A 14555-nucleotide genomic window follows, 5' to 3' on the forward strand; every position below is an offset into this window, starting at 1 on the left:
CTTTTCTGAACATGTATTTTCACAATAAGGTTTTTATTTTTCTTGGGACAGGGCCTCACTCTGTCACCGAGGCTGGAGCGCAATGGCACGATGGTGGCTCACTGCAACCTCGAACTCCCAGGCTCAAATGATCCTCCTGCCTCTTAGCCTCATGAGTGGCTGGGACTACAGGTGCATGCTGACGTGCCTGGCTATTTTTTTTTTTTTTTTTGGAGAGATGGGGTCTCACTGTGTTCCCCAGGCTGGTCTGGAACTCCTGGCCTCAAGTGATCCTCCTGCTTCAACCTCCCAAAATGCTGGGATTACAGGATTACAGGTGTGAGCCACCATGCCTGGTGACAGTAAGATTTTTAAAAGAATGTAAGTAGTGGTTCTATATAAAGTCCACTTTTCTAAACATCAGTTCTTCCCTTCAAAATCAGATAGCATTTCATTTCCATTATCTCCTAAATTTATACATATTTAAAAGTTAATAGCAGGGTGTGGGTGGCTCATGCCTGTAATCCCAGCACTTTGGGAGGCCGAGGCAGGCGGATCATGAGGTCAGGAGATAGAGAACACGGGGTTTACTAAAAATACAAAAAATTAGCCGGGCACAGTGGCGGGTGCCTGTAGTCCCAGCTACTCAGGAGGCTGAGGCAGGAGAATGGCGTGAACCCGGGAAGTGGAGCTTGCAGTGAGCTGAGATCCCGCCACTGCACTCCAGCCTGGGTGACAGAGTGAGACTCCGTCTCAAAAAAAAAAAAAAAAAAAAAGTTAAATGCCTGACTCTACTTCCTCACTTCTAAGGATGATAAATTTCATAAGAATAAGGACTCAGAATATCCTATTTGCTCTTGGTGCGTGGCCTAGTGTCTGACAAATTTATAATAGTTCAGTAAATAGTTTTGAAGACAATTTAAAATAAACTCTGCTGAGTAGTGTTATCGTTTTAATGGGACTAATTTAAAGAAGTTCATGCAGACTTTTGAAAATGGAGCTAGAGGTTAGAGCGAATTATATTTATTTTTTGGTTTACCGCAGCACTTTATTTTTCCTTATGTAAATAACAGTGGAAAACCAAAATTTGTGGTCATCTCTTTGAAAATTGAGAATTATGTACAAAAAACACATAAATTAAAAGAATGAATAAATTTACAGGTGTAAATGTAAACCACTTCTAGCTCAAGACTTAACACTAATAGACCAGCAAGACAGAAATGAAACTGGTTCAGGAGCTCTTGCCAGGCTCTAGAAAAATCCTGGAATGGCTGGGCGCAGTGCATCACCTAAGGTCGGGAGTTTGAGACTAGCCTGACAAACATGGAGAAACCCTGTCTCTACTAAAAATACAAAATTAGCCGGGTGTGGTGGCGCATGCCCGTAATCCCAGCTACTTGGGAGGCTGAAGCAGGAGAATCACTTGGACCCAGGAGGCGGAGGTTGTAGTGAACTGAGATTGCACCACTGCACTCCAGCGTGGGCAACTAGAGCGAAACTCTGTCTCAAAAAAAAAAAAAAAAAAGGAAAATCCTGGAACACAGAGCTCTCTGACACATTAATGTACCTGCACAGATAAGGAGACGGCAGGTCACACAGACCCACCAAGTCACAGACTTCCCTCCCACAAGCATGTCCTCACCTCAGCCATGAAGTTACTGAGCCACATGTACTAAGGGTATAAATCAAAGATATGTACAGGGTATTAAACAAATACCAAGGGAACGGTTAACAAAGTCAAAATCAGCACCAAGTTCTACAATCCGGTGCTGATATACAAGCTTCAAGGACCAGTTCTTTTGAAAGGCTTATTCTGGTTTATTGAGGCTAGCATGAGGTGTATGCATTTGCCAGGGGCAAATTTATACTTCTGCATTAATCCATGAAGCACATGACACGCGTCTGCTCGCAGTCCATTTAGAAGCATTTGCAGTGGGTGATGGAGGGGCTTGATTCATCCTACTCCTGCTTGATGATCCACATCTGCTGGAAGGCGGCCAGGATGGAGCTGCCAATCCACACAAGGACTTGTGCTCAGGGAAGGTGATGATCTTCTTGGAGCTGGGCACCAGGGTCGTGATCTTCTGCATCATGTAGGTGATGCCCAGGTACACGGGGGTGTCACCAGACAGCACCACGTTGGCAAACAGGTCCTTGCGGATGTGCACATCACACTTTATGGAGTTGAAGGTGGCCTGGTGGATGCCACAAGATTCCATACCCAGGAAGGAGGGCTGGAACAGCGCCTCCAGACACTGGAACCACTTGGACAGCTCCTAGATCTTCTCCAGGGAGGAGGAGGATGCTGTGGTGGCCATTTCCGCAGCTTCTCCTTGATGTTGCGCAAGATCTCCCTTTTGGCTGTGGTGATGAAGCAGTAGCTGGGCTCCCTGAAGATCTCCATGGGGTGGTTGGTCAGGTGCCAGTCATCCAGACGCAGGATGGCATGGGGGAAGGCATAGCCCTTGCAGACGGGCACCGTGTGGGTCTCAGCTGTGTATGATAATACCAGTGGTGTAACCAGAGGTGTACAGGGACAGCACAGCCTGGACGGTCGTGTACCTTGCTGGGGTGTTGAAGATCTCAATCCGAGTCATCATCTTTCTGTTGGCCCTGGGGTTCAGAGGGGCCTCAGGCAGCAGCACTGGGTGCTCCTTGGGAGCCACGTGCAGCTAATCGTAGAAGGTGTGGTGCCAGATCTTCTCCATGTCATCCCAGTTGGTGATGATGCGGAGGTCCACGGGGCACTTTCAGGGTCAGGATGCTGCACTTGCTCTGGGCCTCATCACCCAGGTAGGAGTCCTTCTGGCCTATGCCCACCATCATGCCCTGGTGCAAGGGATACCCAGTGATGGAGGGGAACATGGCTCGGGGAACTATACCCAGCAAAGCCAGCTTTGCATGTGCTGGAGCCATTGTCAATGACACGTGCCATGATCTCTTCTTCCATTGTGATCAGCAGAGGAGCAGGCAGTGGAGTGATGGGAGAACCCAGAGTGTGGGCTGGTGGTGAGTGGGTGAGTTACATTTCTGATACAGGAATAGTCGGGGGGCCAGGTGTGGCAGTTCACACCTGCAATCCCAGTGCTTTGGGAGGCCAAGGCAGGAGAATTGCTTGAGTTCAGGAGGTTGAGGTTACGGTGAGCCAAGATCACACCACTGCACTCCAGCCTGAGTACCAGAGACTCTGTTTCAAAAAAAAAAAAAAAAAAAAATAGAATAGGTACTGTACTTTTTTTCAATGCTGTTTGAAAAAGACAGTGAAAACAGTTATACAGGTTAGTGAGAGAGTATTTCAATGTGGTCGTGACCATGGTTAAGTCTTCAGAGGGTAAGGGAATAAAGATGTTAACCTCAGCAGGTGCTAACCTTTTTTTTTTTCTTTTCTTTTTTTTTTTTTAGAAAGAGTCTCCCTCTGACGCCTAGGCTGAGTGCAGTGGCGTGATCTCCACTCACTGCAACCTCCACCTCCCAGATTCAAGAGATTCTCGTGCCTCAGCCTCCTGAGTAGCTAAGACTACAGGCATGTGCCGCCACGCCCAGCTAATGTGCTAACCAACCATTCAATTAAGACCAAGATTTTCTTGTGTTTGGAAAATTAAATTCCTGGAATCTGTAGGTGTCAGAATTTAGAGTTAAGTGGCAGGAGTGTCCATCAAATTCACCTGAAGTCAGTTGAAACTTAGAATGCATTTTGCCTTGGAGAGAAACAATGGATGTTGAGTAGTTTTTAACCTATGACACAAGCCCATATGTGTACCGGAAGCACAGCACCATAACAAACAATGCTAATGTTGAATGCCAGGAGCAAGGCCTCTGCTGCTGTGAGGGCAGGGTCCCTTCACAGTCCAAACCTGGTGACCCCAGACAGTCTATTTCAAGTTGGGGATCAGGATAAACTCTGACTTACATAATGATAGGGAAACTACTGAGGAGATAGAATGTGGGCTGGGAACACTTACTGCCTCAAGGAGGTAAGAGGAGAGTGAGCAACTCCATGGGTTTATATATCATCCCTTCTCCCCTGTGTCCTGAATGGGCCCTGAAATGAGATGTAAAATAGGGATTGGCTGGAAACTGGGGGTTCTGTCCTAGGGAGCAGTTGCCTGAGTCAAAGGGGAAATAAATTTCAAGCTAAGACAGTAAGAAAAGAAAGCTCATATCGACACTCAGCTTGGGCAACTGTTCTAAGGTATTTGTAAGAAATTCCAGGCCAAGCGCGGTAGCTCACACCTGTAATCCCAGCACTTTGGGAGGCTGAGGTGGATGGATCACCTGAGGTCAGGAGTTCAAGACCAGCCTGGCCAACATGGTGAAACCCCGTCTCTACTAAAAATACAAAAAAATTAGCTGGGCATGGTGGTGGGTGCCTGTAATCCCAGCTACTTGAGAGGATGAGGCAGGAGACTCGCTTGAACCCAGGAGGCGGAGGTTGCAGTGAGCCGAGATCGCGCCATTGCACTCCAGCCTGGGTGGCAGAGCGAGACTCAGTCTCAAAAAAATAAAATAAAATAAAATTTAAAAAGAAAGAAAGAAATTCTGCCGTTTGAAAGCCAGGTACTGCCTGTACAGTCTTGGCACTGGCTCAAAAATAAATCCTGAAACATAGTCCTGGTCTATCACTGTTTACCTTGATTCTTCACCACTAGGTTAACAGGATATTCTTGTTCCCATAAAAGCCTCTCCATCGAACTTCTTTTATCCTTCCCTTGCCCAGACTGGCGGGTGTTACTTCAATTCACAGTGTCACTTCATTGCTATGTGGTGGAGGAGGATGGGGAGGATATAGAGAGAGAAAGGATGCAGGTTTATCAGGATACTTTGGATTGCTTTAAAACTAGAGTTGACCATGGGGTTAAGGAAACAGGAGCATGGAAAGCCAGGGTGACACCATTTTAAAATCAACTCCAGCTGAAAACCAGCAAGGCACATTCCTTGCCAGTCACGACCCATGGCCATAAGATGTTTTGAAGCTGTTTTAGTAATGCCTGCAAGAACAAACTCCTATGACAGCAGAACGTCCAGCTGTCCCAATATTGCATAACAATATATGTTTTAAAAATAGTTATAGTTATGCTTTGATGTACTTACTCAAATGCCAAGGATAACTTTCTTTTCTTTTCTTTTTTGAGACGGAGTTTGGCTCTTGTCACCCAGGCTGGAGTTCAGTGGCGTGATCTTAGCTCACTGCAACCTCTGCCTCCCGGGTACAAGCGATTCTCCTGCCTCAGCCTCCCAAATAGCTCGGAATACAGGCGCACAAACTGCTGGCATTACAGGCATGAGCCACTGCACCTGGCTGAGATTTTGTTTTTCTTATACAATTCAGTGAGTTCTAGATAAAATGGAAACATTAGAGAATAATTTGACACTGAGAAAAAAAATGTGAAAAAGTCTTCTTAAAAACCAAACTTCCAGCCGGGTGTGGTGGCTACCGCCTGTAATCCCGGCACTTTGGGAGGTCAAAGTGGGTGGATCACTTGAAGCCAGGAGTTTGAGACCAGCCTGGCCAACATGGTGAAACCGCATCACTACTGAAAATACAAAAATTAGCCGGACATGGTGGTGCATGTCTTTAATCCCAGCTACTCGGGAGGTTGAGGCAGGAGAATTGCTTAAGCCTGGGAGATGGAGGTTGCAGTGAGCCATGATCACACCACTGCACTCCAGCCTGGGCACAGAGTGAGACTCCATCTCAGAAACAACAACAACAACAACAAACAAACAAACACAAACCCTAAAAAATCCAAACTTCCATAAAAACTTTAACAAAAATTTTGGTCCATAGCTTTCCTTGGATTGCTTGATGGATGTCTGAGTTATATCCAATTAAGAAAAGTTTATGATATGGAAAAACATGTTTCTAGGATTGTGGAATGGTTTTCTCTATAAAATGCTTCTTAAGTTTTCAGATTCACAGACAAGTGAGTGCCCTTTGCGTTCCTTCCCTTCCCTGTGTTGTTCCTTTTCCTGCTGAGCCTTCTGAGCCCCAGGAGTCATGGGATGCTCATGTTTCTTTATATTCACTGGGAACTGGGGGTTAGAGGCCCCTACCCAGGGCTGTTGGATAAATTGAGGTTCAGAGGCATATTTGCCAGCACCTACTGGTTCTCAGTCCCCGTTGTCCCCTTTCTCAGCTGCATATTTGCTGTCTATGCCTCGCTAGTGACACACACGACCCTCGGCTTGTATGCCCTAAGCTTACGCCTGTCATTTTCCTTCTGGTCATGATGGTTTTCATTCTTTGGGTTGTTTAATTCAGCATCTCTCTGGGTGGCATTGGAGGGCAAAAGCCTCCTGAGAACTAGTCTTATTGAGAAAAAGAATGTTGTCTAATTCAGAAGCCATCTAAGGGTCAATTCAAATTATGGACTTGAAAATGGTTACTTGGGCTGGACACAGTGGCTCACGCCTGTAACCCAGCACTTTGGGAGGCTGAGGTGAGCGGATCACCTGAGGTCAGAAGTTCAAGACCAGCCTGACCAACATGGTGAAACCCTGTCTGTACTAAAAATACAAAATTAGCTGGGCGTGGAGGCGCATGCCTGCAATCCCAGCTACTCGGGAGGCTGAGGCAGGAGAATTGCTTGAACCCGGGAGGCAGAGTTTGCAGTAAGCTGAGATGGCACCATTGCACTCCAGCCTGGGCAACAAGAGCAAAACTCCGTCTCAAAAAAAAAAAGAAAAAAAGAAGAAAATGGTTACTTGGCTGGGTGTGGTGGCTCACACCTGTAATCCCAGCACTTTGGGAGGCCAATGCGGGCAGATCACCTGAGGTCAGGGTTCAAGACCAGCCTGACCAACATGGAGAAACCCCCTCTCTACTAAAAATACAAAATTAGCTGGGCATGGTGGCACATGCCTGTAATCCCAGCTACTCAGGAGGCTGAGGCAGGACAGACACTTGAACCCAGGAGGCGGAGGTTGTGGTGAGCCGAGACCGCACCATTGCACTCCAGCTTGGGCAACAAGAGCGAAACTCCGACTCAAAAAAAAAAAAGGTTACTTATGGCTGGGCATGGTGGCTCATGCCTGTAATCCCAATACTTTGGGAGTCCGAGGCAGGAGGATCACCTGAGGTCACAAGTTGGAGACCAGCCTGGCCAACATAGTGAAATGCCGTCTCTACTAAAAACACAAAACTTAGCCGAGCATGGTGGCAGGCGCCTGTAATCCCAGCTACTCAGGAGGCTGAGGCAGGAGAATCGCTTGAACCCGGGAGGCAGAGGTTGCAGTGAGCCGAGATCATGCCACTGCACTACAGCCTAGGTGACAGAGCAAGACTCCATCTCGGGAAAAAAAAAAAAAAAAGCTGGGCGTGACGGCTCATGCCTGTAATCCCAGCGCTTTGGGAGGCCAAGGTGGATGGATCACCTGAGGTTGGGAGTTCAAGACCAGCCTGATCAACATGGAGAAACCCCATCTCTACTAAAAATATAAAATTAGCTGGATGTGGTGGTGCATGCCTATAATCCCAGCTACTTGGGAGGCTGAGGCAGGAGAATCGCTTGAACCCGGGAGGTGGAGGTTGTGGTGAGCCAAGATTGTGCCATTGCACTCCAGCCTAGGCAACAAGAGTGAAACACCATCTCAAGAAAAGAAAATGGTTACTTATGAAAAAAGGTAGAAAGGAACCAGTAAATAGGGGAGAGAGATGAGGAAAGTTTTGGAAATGAAGATGTATTTTTGGTAAGGCAAGTTATAAAGAGGATAATTTTATATAAAAAAAGGTAGCCGGGCATGGTGGCTCACACCTGTAATCCCAGCACTTTGGGACGCCGAGGCAGGCAGATCACCTGAGGTCAGGAGTTCAAGACCAGCCTGGCCAACATGGTAAAACCCCATCTGCACTAAAAATACAAAAATTAGCCGGGAGTGGTGGCACGTGCCTGTAGTCCCAGCTACTGGGGAGGCTGAGGCAGGAGAATAGCTTGAATCCAGGAGGCAGAGGTTGCAGTGAGCCGAGATCGTGCCATTGCACTCCAGCCTGGGGGACAGAGTGAGAGACTCTGTCAAAAAAAAAAAAAAAAAAAAGCTTTAACCCTTTAAATCTCAGTTTTTTTAGTAACCAAAATCCTAATAAACATAGCATAGGAATTATCTTGATAAAACGTAAACTCTTGGGGTTTTATTTTCTTGTTTTTTTGTTTTGTTTTGTTTTTTGTTTTTTTTGAGATGGAGTTTTGTTCTTGTTACCCAGGCTAGAGTGCAATGGTGTGATCTTGGCTCACTGCAACCTCCGTCTCCTGGGTTCAAGTGATTCTCCTGCTTCAGCCTCCCTAGTAGCTGGGCTTACAGGCATGCGCCATCACACCCAGCTAATTTTGTATTTTTAGTAGAGACGGGGTTTCACCATGTTGGTCAGGCTGGTTTCAAACTCCTGACCTCAGGTAATCCACCTGCCTCAGCCTCCCAAAATGCTGGGATTAGAGGCATGAGCCACTGTGCCCAGCCTGGTTCATTTTTTAATACTGCCTCTGGCATACCTTGACAAAAAAGGAGGAATATAAACTAAAAAATAAAAAAAAACCCTAAGCCCCCCAACAGAGCAGACCCCCCTCTTGGCCAAAGAGAATTTTTAAAATACCCTGAAAAAGGCCAGGTGTGGTGGCTCACACGTGTAATCCCAGCACTTTGGGAGGCCGAGGCGGGCGGATCACGAGGTCAGGAGATCGAGACCACCCTGGTTAACATGGTGAAACCCAGTCTCTACTAAAAATACAAAAAATTAGCCGGGCGTGGTGGCGGGCGCCTGTAGTCCCAGCTATTCAGGAGGCTGAGGCAGGAGAATGGCGTGAACCCAGGAGGCGGAGCTTGCAGTGAGCTGAGATCATACCACCGCACTCCAGCCTGGGTAACAGAGCAAGACTCCATCTCAAAGAAAAAAAAAAAATACCCTGAAAAACTAGTTCAGGTTATGATGGGAAGCTGGGGGTCAGACATACCTCACTACACATTTCCCCTCTTGGGATTCAGATACAACTGGCCAGCATTAACATTAAAATAGAAATCATAAAACTTACAGAACAGATTATTTATGGCAATAAGATATCAAACTATAAACAGGATCTATGACCAGGTGTGGGGTTAAGTCTTCACTGCAACGTAAACAGAGTCATATGTTACATGCATGTTTGTTCAATATACCTGTGTCAGGCAGGCCACTGCCATAAATATTCGTAGCTCCCCTATTCAACCAGGAGACTTAGTCTTATTAAAAACTTGGAAAGAAGGCTGGGCACAGTGGCTCACGCCTGTAATCCTAGCACTTTGGGAGTCTGAGGTGGGTGCATCACCTGAGGTCAGGAGTTCAAGACCAGCCTGGCCAACATGGCAAAACCCCGTCTCTACTCAAAATATAAAAATTAGCCAGGTGTGGTGGTGGGTACCTGTCATCGCAGCTACTCAGGAGGCTGAGGCAGAAGAATCATTTGCACTGGGAGATGGAGGTGGCAGTGAACCAAGATCATGCCACTGTACTCCAGCCTGGGCGACAGAGGAAGACTCTGTTAAAAAAAAAAAAGAAAAAAAAAAAAAAACCTTGGAAAGGAGGATCTCCCCAAAATCAATTACAACTAAAATGAAAGGGCCCTTATTGGGGAGTATTGTTAAGCACAGCACCCCCACTGCTGTTAAGCCTCGGGGACTCACTAGCTGAGTACACCTGTCCAAGATTAAACCTGTTTTTTACAAGTCCCCACAGGCACCTGAGAAAGACACCACAACCTACACTTGTGAACCCCTAGAAGATCTAAAGCTGTTGTTTTGCAAAGAAAGAGATAAGTAACATCCTCAGTCCCTCCTACAGGTACTCAACCTTCTTAACAACTCCCATCCCATACAGGTTTGCACCCCCAACGGATTATACCTGTGGCTATGTGGTCATCCATTCAATCAGCCTATAAATAACTTGTCTCTCATTTGGGATCATGGAAACCCATGGATACACAGTGTATTGATAATGTTTGGTTCGGGGGTCAATGTATAATAGAACAAGCAAAGCTCTTTAATATATAATTACATAACATCACTCACCTGAGAGCTAAGCAGGCAGCTGGCTTTATATTGGCTGGAGTTGGGGCTGCCAGTGGTTTATTGGCCCCATAGGGAAAATTTGCCTATCCCAAGACAACTCTTCAAAACTTTACTTCATTCTACAGACTGTCTTATAAAATGGGGGAGGCTTTAGATAAATCAAAACTCTTCCTTGATTCCTTAGCAAATATAGCAATGGATAATAGATTAGCACTAGATTACTTATTGGTTGAACAAGGGGGAGTATTTGCACTATAATCAATAAACCCTGCTGCACTCGTGTAAACACCTCCAGTCAAATAGAAGAAGATTTACAGAAAATATATGAACAAACTGCCTGGTTGCATAAATATAACCAAGACATCAATCCCTAGTTCATTACTAGGTAGCTTTATTTTAATCATTGATACACCTGCCTTCAGTTGGATGCAACATTTGAGTTGTTTTGCTAGGGGTAGTGACAGGCAATGAATAGTGACAGGCCATGTCTTAACTGGTCAACCATTAAAAGTGCCCTTGTGGTGAGGCATGGTGGCCCACGCCTGTAATCCCAACACTTTGGGAGGCCAATGCAGGTGGATCACCTGAGATCAGGGGTTCAAGACCAGCCTGGCCAACATGGTGAAACCCTGACTCTACTAAAAATACAAAAAATCGGCCACCTCATATCTCCTCATTCCCAACATGTCCTGGGCTCCGAACGTCTCCTGGGGAGTGGCATGATTGAATCAGGGATTCCCTAGCCCCAGGTCCCCTTCTCCGTCATGCTCAGGACGAGGCTGCCCAGTTCTCAGGTGCAGGACAACGGACAGAACTCAAAGTCATCCCTCTGCTCACCTGAGACAAATGAATGTCTGATTGCTTCTTCTGCCCTATTGTTTATGCAAAAATGCAGATCCAGTGAGCCAGACTAAGGCATCAGCGTGACTATTCCTTTACTCCCCACTCCATATAAATTGTGTATTCAGTGAAAGGCTGATCAAAGACCCAAAAGAATGCAGCCTTTTGTCTCTTATCTACCTATGACCTGGAAGCCCCCACTTTGAGTTTTCCCGCCTTTCCAGACTGAACCAGTGTACACCTTACACATATTGATTGATGTCTCATGTCTCCCCAGAATGTATAAAACCAAGCTGTGCCCCGACTACTTTTAGCACGTATTGTCAGAACCTCCTGAGGCTGTGTCATGTCATGAGTGTGTGCTCAACCTTGGCAAAATAAACTTTCTAAATTGAAAAAAAAAAATCAGCCAGGTGTGGTGCAGGCACCTGTGATCCCAGCTACTTGGGAGGCTGAGGCAGAGAATTGCTTGAACCCAGGAGGTGGAGGTTGCAGTGAGCTGAGATCATGCCATTGCACTCCAGCCTGGGCAACAGAGCAAGACTCCATCTCAAAAAGATGCTCCCTCCTGAGTCTCACTGTTTTTTTGCCCGTCTTAGGACCTTTGATAGCTGTCTGGTTATTACCAATCTTAGCCCCTTACTTGTTTAACTCCTAGTGAAGTTTGTGTCTTCTAGATTACAATTCTACATAATGCTGGCACAAGGCTTCCAGCCCATCCCATTTTCTGACCCAGGAAATAAAGACACCTTTGGGCCCATAGATGGGGCAAACAGATAATTTTTACTTCTCCAATCTTATGCCCATAAAATCAGCAAGAAGAAGTTACAGAAGAATGACCTTCACACCTCATCTCTCCTTAAGATTAAGAGATCTCTTATAAATCGAGGATTATGTTAGGGAAATAGGAGCATAGGAGAGCCAGGTTGATACCATTTTAAAAAATCAATTCCATCTAGGGGCCAGGCACGGTGGCTCACGCCTATAATCCCAGCACTTTGGGAGGCTGAGGCGGGCGGATCACGAGGTCAGGAGATCGAGACCATCCTGGCTAACACAGTGAAACCCCGTCCCCACTAAAAATACAAAAAATTCTCTGGGTGTGGTGGCGGGCACCTGTGGTCTCAGCTGCTCAGGAGGCTGAGGCAGGAGAATGGCGTGAACCCGGGAGGCGGAGCTTGCAGTGAGCCGAGATCACGCCACTGCACTCCAGCCTGGGTGACAGAGCGAGACTCTGTCTCAAAAAAAAAAAAAAAAAAAAAACTCCATCTAAAACCAGCAAGGCATATTCCTTGCCAGTCACCACCCGTGGCCATAAGATGTTTTGGCTAAGGAAGCAGTTTAATAATGCCTGCGAGGACAAACTCCTGTGACAGCAGAATGTCCAGATGTCCTGACATTGAGTAATAATATATGGTTTTAAGATAGTTATAATCATGCTTTGAGGTACTTACACACTCAAATGCCAAGGATAACTTTCTTTCAATCAACAAACTCCTAAATTGTCATGCTGTCAGCCCACCAGCATGTAGACATAACTTAGCTTTAACATGGTTAAGACCCCTACATAAGAAGAGTTTAAAACAGGGATGGCACGTTCCTCCTCTTGCTTTCTAAGGACACCTTACTCTGTAACTGAGTAGCTTTCAATAAACTACCTCTTACTGTGCACTCTGTGACTCGCCTTGAATTCCTTCCTGCGTGAGATCCAAGAACCCTCTCTTGGGGTCTGGATTGGACCCCTTTTTCCAGCAACAATGAGACTCTTTGAATTTTGGAATATTTTAAATTCCTGAAGAGGTGTGTGAAAATGATGTGCCTGTAATGGCAAAGGAGTTAAGTAGGGTGATATAGAGTAGAGGAGGAGGAAAAGTTAGAAATAAAACTCTAAGCTAGAAGGCAGTCTGGATAATAGAAATAACTCCAAACAGCTTATAAGAGGATTAGTTTTAATCAGTTTGATGTAAAGAAGTACACTGCCAATGGCGGGGATGGGGGATTGTGCAGCTTCCATAAATAACACCGAATGTCACTGTTTCAAACGTATTTATAATCCCTGGGTTAGAGTCAACTCAGGAATGGAAAGACATTTTTAACTGGCTGACTCTACCAGCAGGTGGAATGAGTGCTTCATGAGGTGAGGCAAGCAAGAGATGATAGTGTTGAGTTTATGATGTTTTGAGTTTATTACTAGGTAGCTTTATTTTAATCATTGATAGGCCTGCCTTCAGTCGAAATAAATCATAAATAAATTCATGATTTATTTAATCATGAATAGCCGTGTCTTAACTCTATATACATGAGGTTTCAAAGCACTTATTTGGATGTTTGCCCACATTCTCTCACCTTATCCCCTAACCAGAGGCGTCTACTTTAGAGCTGGCAGCCTCATGAAGCCCATTATCAAGGATTGAGACCAAAGAATACTTTACAGACTTTGAAGTTAACCTCTGCACTCTGGACTTAAACCTTCTTGAGTCACCTGACCAAACATTTCGTTTCAAAACATTTCAGGACAGTTTTGAATGACATGGCTAGAGTCTTGTGTAAAAATGGATGCAGGCATCCAGGGGACAGCTGGTCTGATGTCACACTGGCCAGTGACAGGGTCTTCCTGAGTTCTATCAGCAGAAATCATATCGGCTGCAGATTTTCCTCAGGTAATTCAAGTCTCCAAGCCTGATTCTATACAAACTGGATGCAATCACCTGTCCACTGGGAAGTGGGGATGAATAGGAGATGGCGATGCTTTGGGTTCCTCCGGAATGTGCCTCACAAATACTAAGGGTAATCACTGGGCGGGGTGGCCAATCATTTGATAAACCAAACACCAATTAACCCTCCCAAAAAGAAAGGAGCTAATTTGTTACACTTAGATATTTCGAAGTAAAACGTCTCAGCTAAGGATAAGTTTGGAAAAAGGGAAAAGTATGTGAATGCTCTTTAGCATGGAACAATATGAAACCACCACTGGAAAAAAATAATGCACAAGTAACATCTAAGTACTGCTCAGAATGCTGCAGTGATCACATCACTCCTCTGCTCAAAACCCCTCGATGGTTTGAAATTATATGCCAGGGAAATTATATGCAAGCTCTCCAGCCTAGCATTGAAGGCCCCACGCCTCCTTTTCACCTCCACCCTACAGTCCCTCCTCAGTCTGCTTTGGCCAGCCCGGACCCCTTGCTCTTGCAGGAACCCGAGTCACCTGAACCTGAGCAGTTGCTCCGGTCAAAAGGGAAGTAAACGTCAACTACCGGCGCCTGCAATGTCCTTTCCCATGCCTGTGTGCCTATCCTACCCACCCCAGCCGCATTTTGTCCCGCTCTGGAAACTCCCAGCAGTCGGTTCTCATCACAGCATCTTTCCTTCTGCAGTGGTTGCTGAACTTAAGTATGCACCCTTCTCCAAGGCCGACACACTTTTCGAATCAGGTCAGCGGTGTCACTGGTGCAAAGTCCTAAAACTAAAACAGAATGAGGGTGTTTCCCCCGAAGACTCCACCTCGTAGACCCAGCACTCACCCCAATAAAGAAGACGGTCGAGCTGGCCGGGAGGACGCGGACGCCCGACTCTGCCTCCTTTTGGCTTTACAAACTGCCCAATGACCGCTGCGGCGGGGATGTTTCGTAAGCGGCTGGCCAATAGCGGAGAGAGGGGCGGGCCTCGGTGGGGGCCTGGCCCAGTGAGAGTCGCGCGGG

General features: G+C 46.2%; 1 pseudogene; it reads right to left on the reverse strand.

The window, feature by feature from the left end:
- Positions 1-1896: 1896 nt before the first annotated feature.
- On the reverse strand, positions 1897-14458 carry LOC100968857 (actin, cytoplasmic 2-like; annotated as a pseudogene).
- Between the last annotated feature and the right edge of the window lie 97 nt (positions 14459-14555).

Source organism: Pan paniscus, chromosome 1 (assembly GCF_029289425.2).
Source record: "Pan paniscus chromosome 1, NHGRI_mPanPan1-v2.0_pri, whole genome shotgun sequence".
Lineage (NCBI taxonomy): Eukaryota > Metazoa > Chordata > Mammalia > Primates > Hominidae > Pan > Pan paniscus.